We start from the raw sequence: 7,971 nt of genomic DNA on the forward strand, positions 1-7,971 counted from the left end.
GAAATTCCCCTTGTCAGAGACTGAGTTGAAGACCCTCAAGGCCTATATTGAAGAAAATTTAAGTAAGAAGTTCATCCGTACCTCCTCCTCGCCAGCGGGGGCGGGGATCTTCTTTGTCGAGAAAAAAGATGGATCGCTTAGACCCTGCATTGATTATAGGGAGTTAAACAAAATTACCATCAAGAATCAGTACCCGCTGCCTCTAATCCCCGAGCTCTTTCAAAGGTTCCGATCAGCTCAGGTTTTTTCTAAATTGGACCTCCGGGGCGCCTACAATTTGGTCCGAATAAGGGCAGGAGATGAGTGGAAGACTGCGTTCAGGTCCAGATTCGGGCACTTCGAGTATCTGGTCATGCCCTTTGGGCTTTGTAATGCGCCCGCCACTTTCCAGCATCTAGTCAATGACATTTTTCGACAATTTTTAGATGACTTCCTCGTAGTCTACTTGGACGATATTCTCATCTTTACAGCCACAAAAGAATTACATCGGCAACATGTCAGGCAGGTTCTCACCATCTTGAGACAACACCGGCTTTATCTCAAATCAGAAAAATGCGAGTTCGAAAAGACATCAGTGCAATTTTTAGGATTCATCATTTCTGTGAATGGGGTAGCCATGGATCCCCAGAAAATCAGTGCTATCCAGGAGTGGGCACCTCCAACAGACAAGAAGGGCGTTCAGCGCTTCATTGGCTTCGCCAATTTTTATAGACGATTCATCATCGGTTTTTCATCAATTGTTTCTCCCATCACCAAGTTGACCCGCCAGGGGCACCGCTTCCAGTGGCCACAAGAGGCTCAGGAGGCCTTTATCAAACTCAAAGCGGCCTTTACCTCGGCACCTGTACTTTGTCATCCGGATTCTACGTTACCTTTTGTTCTAGAAGTGGACGCCTCGGAATCTGCTACAGGCGCTATTCTTTCCCAGAGACAGGGACCGAAGTCGCTTCTTCACCCAGTAGCCTACGCCTCTCGGAAACTAAGTCCTCCTGAGCGCAATTACGACGTAGGCGATAGAGAACTACTGGCCATAAAATTTGCACTGGAGGAGTGGAGGTACCTGCTGGAGGGGGCAGCGCATCCCATTATCATTTTCACTGACCACAGGAACCTGGAATACTTACGGTCTGCAAAACGCCTTAGGCCCAGACAAGCCCGTTGGGCTCTTTTTTTTGCTCGCTTCAATTTCCATATTACCTATCGTCCTGGCGCAAAAAATGGAAAAGCTGATGCCCTCTCCAGGATGTTTCCAGAGACGCCCGATACTTCCGAGCCCAGCACGATCCTGTCACCTCAAAATTTTTTGCTTCTCCCTCAAACAGATTTGTTGACTGCTCTAAAGACCGCATGCCAACGGTGCCCTGATCATGAGGTTTCCTCCTTGGAGAAAAAGGACGACCTGCTGTGGTCTCGTGGGAAGATTTTTGTTCCAACAGAGGCAAGACAGTTAATCCTCAGCACCTTCCATGATTGTAAATTGGCTGGCCATTTTGGTACCCGTAAAACTTCCGAACTGGTCTCTCGCTCCTTCTGGTGGCCTAAATGGAGGTCCGACTGCAAGGATTATGTCTCTTCCTGCATTCGCTGCCAGCGGAGTAAGGGGCCAAACACGAAGACCTGGGGGCTGCTGAAACCCCTTCCTATCCCAGAACGGCCCTGGATTGACATCTCCATGGACTTTATTGTCGATTTGCCTCCTTCAGCCGGGTTTACCACGATCCTAGTCGTGGTGGACCGTCTGTCCAAGATGGCGCATTTCTTGCCCATGGTGGGTACGCCCTCCGCGGCAGACACAGCCAAAATCTTTTTTAAAGAGATTATCAAGCTCCATGGAGTGCCCAAAAGCATAGTATCTGACAGAGGTACTCAATTCACATCCAAATTTTGGAAGGAACTTTGCAGAGCTTTGGAAGTGAAGATCTGTCTGTCCTCGGCCTATCACCCTCAAAGTAATGGCCAGACAGAGCGCACTAATCAAACGCTAGAACAGTATCTACGATGCTTTTGCTCAGTCTCCCAAGACGATTGGTCCTCCTTGTTATCTACAGCTGAGTTCGCTTACAATAATTCCATACATTCTTCCACAAACCAAACCCCGTTCTGGGCTTACTTCGGTTTCCACCCTTCCTTTTTGCCGGACTCCATCCCGGAAACATCTGTGCCAGCGGTCCAGGAACGTGTGACCTGCATCCAGCAAAACTTTCAGAAGTTACAGGAAAGCATGCAGCAAGCTCAGCAGGACTATAAGAGGTTCCATGACAAGGGGAGGAAGGATTGCCCTGTCTTCAAAGTGGGTGAGAAGGTCTGGCTATCCGCCACCAACCTCAAGTTACCTATTCCCTCTCGGAAGCTGGGTCCAAGGTTCATCGGGCCATTTGAGATCAGGCGAGAAATCAACCCAGTAGCTTTTGAGTTGGCTTTACCCAGGTCCTACAAGATCCACCCTGTGTTTCACGCCTCCCTGCTTAAGCCCGTTGTGTCTGACCCCTTCAACGGTAGAGAAGAACTGCCGCCACCACCAGTGGAGATTGAGGGGGAAAAGGAATTTGAGGTGGAGGCCATCTTGAATTGTAGGAAGAGAGGAAGACAATTACAATACCTCATCAAATGGAAGGGGTATCCCCCTGAAGACAACTCCTGGGAGCCTTCCCGAAATCTCCATGCCCCTCGTCTGATTCGGGCCTTTCATGCGGAGCACCCTGAGGTGATGGACAGTTTGGGCGTCCGGAGTCCGCCCCTTGGGAGGGGGCACTGTCAGGGCTCCATTCCCGGCTCCATTGAGCTCCCGCGCATGCGCGGTACGGCAGCGCGCCGTGTGCATGGAAGCGCGCACGTGCAGGTATGCGGCAACCCTGGGGCCAATCAGAGGCCGGACACTCCTATTTAAACCAGCAGCCTTCCCTGAACAGGTTGCTGGTTTGTCTTCAGCTCCTATGTGTTTACCTGTTGCCGTACCTGCCTGTTTTGACCCGGAATTCCTGACGACTCTCCTCTCACCTGGAACCTCTGACCCTTTGGCTAATGTTACCTGGATTGCTGTTGTCTCCTGCCCCTTGACCTTGGCTTGCTCTCATGGACTCCCTCTGAACTCTCCTGCCCTTGACCCTCGGCCTGTGACTCGGATTTGCCTTCATCTCCTGTGGACCCTACCAGACTTACCTACCAGTTCCTGCCTGACCAACGCTTGTCTCCAGTCTTCTGCACCTGCCCTGCTTCTGTCAGCTGCACCAAGTCTGCCTGCCAGCTCCCGGCACCGGTGCCTCCTTGTGCCGTCCCTCCTCTGTCCCAACTCCAGGGAGTGGTCTGCACAGGGTCGCAAAGGTGAGCCGCCCTCAGCATCTAGGTCTCGGTGAGTACAGGCTCTGACAGATTGGTACAACCTCAGTCCTAACCTTTTTCCCACACCTTGGGTACAGCCCATAATGTTGCTTCAGGCACATGATCCTACATTTATGCTAACCTCTGCACTGCAACATATGTAGTCAGCTGTAGGGTGCTATACAGGTCCAGGGCAATGGTCCACCCCTATAGAACCAGGCCTGAAGACCTCTTTGGGGGTATGCCAACCATGAAAAGCGATGCATAAATCCTATATAGGGACCAGTGACATGAACAGGTAAGACAGGGTTATTCTGTTTATTGAACCGTTACTGTAGCTCCCAATCCTGAATAGTATGGCCCGGATTCTCGTAGCACTTACGCCGGCGTATTTCGAGATACGCCGCGTAAGTGTCAATGTGCGACGTCGTATCTGTGCGCCGTGCCCATAGAAATAGATACGCCTGAAAATAGGCTTCCTACGACCGACGTAAGTTTCCTACGCCGTCGTATCCTGGGCACATATTTACGCTGGCCGCAAGGGGCGCTCCCATTGATTTACAATTTGAATATGCAAATGAGTGAGATACGCAGATTCACGAACGTACTTGCGCCTGGCGCATTAATATACGCGGTTTACGTAAGATGTACGTCCGACGTAAAGTTAAGCCTCATAAAGCAGGTCTAAGTCATGTTAAGGTATGGACCAGGGAACAGCCGTCGTATGTTACGTCGTTTACATAGTAGTACGTGAATAGGGCTGGGCGTAGGTTATGTTCATGTCGTAGGCAGTGATTCGATGTATCTTAGGGAGTATTTCCGACGTGATTCTGAGCATGCGCACTGGGATGCGTCCACGGGACGGCAAATGCGTCATTCGTTTGGCCCATCATTTGCATGGGGTCAGGGTTCATTTAAATTGATCACGCCCACTTCCACCTACTTTGAATTAGGCCGGCTTACGCCGAAGAATTTACATTACGCTGGCGCAACGTTGGTAGCAAGTGCTTTGTGAATACTGTGCTCGCCGCTCTGCGCGACGTCGGCGTAGCGTATATTTGATACGCTACGCCGGCATAACTATGCGCCGAGCTACGAGAATCCGGGCCTATGTGTTTATATCAGGAAATTGGAAATGTACTTGAAATTCATTCACTTCACTGTGTAAACTTTTCAAACTTAGACCTACAATTCAATCACTTCAAGAACTTAGTCTTAGATGGATGGCCAGGTGTAACATCACACCACAGGTTAAACACTTTACATCCACTTCTGCCTAGAGTCCTTATAAGGTTCTCAGGTACTTCCTCCTGCCCTTTTACCACAAGGCCTTTGCAACAGGGCAGTCTGCGACTGGGTTGCTGAGAACTCCTTTTCTTTAAATGCTTACCTCATGTCCACACTCTATTCTATGAGTACTGCACAACGGAATACCCTCACCTGTGACAATGGCAATGGCAAGACAAGAGACCTATTTGACCAAGGCAGATTATTCTGCAACTATGTCATGATTTCTCCAACAACTGGTTCAGCCTGGAAGAGAACAGGGGTGTGGACACCCCTTTGGACGATAATGGAACATGAAAGGTTAGTAGTATCAGACTATGTGCTTTTTTTATGTAATATAGGAAGTGGGAAAGAAGAAGCAGGTGTGGAGATACCTGTTAAAGATAATAATTTACAAGGATACCATTCCTGGTGTAAGTGACCATTTTTAATTTTGGGGAAGTGAAGCCTTTTCTTATACGCATTGTCCTAAAACTAGAATACTGCACATGGTCTGGTGAGAGGCTACACTTATCAGTCCCTTGTCACCTATGTAGTCTGTTCAGTAAGAGATTCCCTTTAAGAATGAAAATACATTTCTGCATTGTTTTAATCTGTTCTGCGTGTCATGACCCTGTTTTATATGTAAGAAACTTTCTTTAAGTTTTATTTAAAATGTTTTTAGAGGAAAGTGATATAACATGAATTAAGGCACACCGTATCTTCACCACGCGGCTTATTAATGTTTCTGATTTAGTAACTACACCATTCTTCTATTTCTGTGTATATTTTTCTCTAAAGCCAGCAGGTTGACACATAACATAAGATAATTTAGAGTTCTATTTATTTTCAAAGTAACTCACTACCTTTATTACCCTGGGATAAGATTTGTAGGTCTGCTACCAGTCAGGTTTTCAATTAGGCAGCCTGGTTTTTGGCCCCTGTGTCCAGAGGTTACATTTTATTCTGGAAACAAAGTTATAAACTGTATAAGCAGACTAAAACTTTTTCATGGGTCTGGGCAGTGCACAACCGAAATCAAGAATCAGGAACATGAATCAACAACTGTAATTGGCTGCAGGATTCAGGCTCAGTTATCGGGAACTTAAACCAGGAACAAGATTGGATTGGAAATCATTTTAGAAAAGTTTTTTATTTTTTGTAGAAAGTAGAGGGGGGCTATTCTGTCCTACTGTCTGGCAAAGCCTAAATATGAAGCGCTTCCTACTTTGGAGGGATTTCACGCTCAGAACTGCTAAGTACCACCTTCTTTAACCACTTCAGTACTGGGAGCTTATACACCTTCCTGCCCAGACCAATTTTCATCTTTCAGCACTATCACATTTTGAATGACAATTGTGCAGTCATGCTATGCTGTACCCGAAATAGTTTTTATAATTTTGTCCCCACAAATAGAGCTTTCTTTTGGTGGTATTTGATTATCACTGGGGTTTATATTTTTTGTGCTAAAAATAACAAAAAGACCAAAAGTTAAAAAAAAAAATGTTTTTCTTTGTTTCTGTTACAAAACTTTGTAAATAAGTACAGTATTTATCGGCGTATATCACACACTTTTTTCCCCTTAAAATAAGGGGAAAATCGTGGGTGCGCGATATATGCCGATACCCGCTTCCCGCGCTCAGTTTGAATGCCTGCGCCGACATATACCGAGTGCAGTACACTCGGCTACATTCGGGAAGGCTCGGCTTCGCTCGTGCTCATGCATAAACGTCACAGATCGTGAGTACGAGCGAAGCCGAGCCTGGGCGAATGTAGCCGAGGGTACTGCACTCGGTATACGTTGGCAGAGGCGTTCAAACTGAGCGCGGAAAGCGGAGATTTGACGGGGAGACAGTGCGGGAGAAGCCGGGAGGACACCACCGAAGCCGCAGACGGACCAGACGAGGAGGACACCACCGAAGCCACAGACGGACCCGACGAGGAGGACACCACCGAAGCTGCAGACGGACGCCGGACCCGACGAGGCCGCCGCGCAAGACACCAAAATTGTAAGTACTAAAAATAGTTTTTTTTTTTTACATCAATGCGGGTCTTACACTTGGTAAAGACGAACCTACGTCAGAGGCTCTTTACCTCAATCGGAGATGCGGTGTGTCAGACTAACACAACACACCACTGATCATCGCGCTGCACGCCATATGATGTTCAATCAGGATAACTGAACAACTTTGTGCACGTCATATTGCTATACGGCAGGCGGGAAGTGGTTAAATAGGGCAGTCTTTAGTTTAGCAGTCTCTACTATAGACTTTCTACCAGGGCAGTCTTTTCAGAAGAGCAGTCTCTAGCCTAGACAGGCTCTCTACCAGAGCAGTCCCCAGGGTGGTCTCTTTACCAGGATACTTTTCTTAACCACTTGTCTACCAAAGCCATTATTTTCATTTTTGCACATGTTAAAGTGCGCATTTTAGGCCTGAAAATTAGTTAAAGGGGTTGTAAAGTCGGAAGATTTTTTATCTTAAAGTATTTGTAAACCCCAAAAAATAAATAAAATACAGATCCTGTTCCCTTAAAGCATGCAAACCAGCACAGTGTCTGTGCTGTGTCATTTGGCCCCTTTTATCACCTAAAAAACCTGGCTGATTCTGCCTGGCTTTACCCTCCCTCCTGTAAACTGACCACGATTTATCATGGCTGCTGAGCTCTGACACCATGGTCAGTTTAAATACCTCCATCATTCTCAGCCCTACTCTGTGCTCGCCTCTGTCTCTCTCTGTCCTCCTCCCCCCTCCCCTCCCTGCCTGTCAGCTAGTCTGTGCTACGATGCTCCGCCCACACCCTTTCACATCCTGCTGCTATAATAACCTTACTACACACATCCCATCCTTTCTGTTAGCTAATATTATTTATCCCAGTGTCTGTGCTGCAAAAAAAGTCGCTGATTTTACCTTATATCAGAGTGTCTCCCGAGGCTCACGTGACTCCTCAGATCTCTCTCCTCCCATCCTCTTTGGCTGACATCAGTGGCAGTGCTCCGCCCCGCCCACTATAGCTGTCAGCCGGGCAGAGGAGAGAGCCGAGCAGTCACATGAGCCTCTGGAGAGGCTCTGATATAAGGTTTAATCTGCATTTCGTTTTTTGCAGCACAGGCACTAGAATAGGTAATGATAGCCAACAGAGGAGATGGGCTGTTTGTAATACAGTGGCTTAACAACCATTTTAATGCATTCTATGCAATAAGATAAAAAGCTATCTGTGTGCAGCAGCCTCCCTCTGCCCCTCTAATACTTACATGAACCCCAACTCTGTCCAGCGATGTCCACGAGTGTCTTGGCTGCCCTGATTGGCTTCCGCTGCTGTCAATCAAAGTCAGTTAGCCAATCAGGAGAAAGAACTGCAGTTCCGTGTATCTATGGACACACAGAC

Source organism: Rana temporaria, chromosome 4 (assembly GCF_905171775.1).
Source record: "Rana temporaria chromosome 4, aRanTem1.1, whole genome shotgun sequence".
Taxonomy (NCBI): Eukaryota; Metazoa; Chordata; class Amphibia; order Anura; family Ranidae; genus Rana; species Rana temporaria.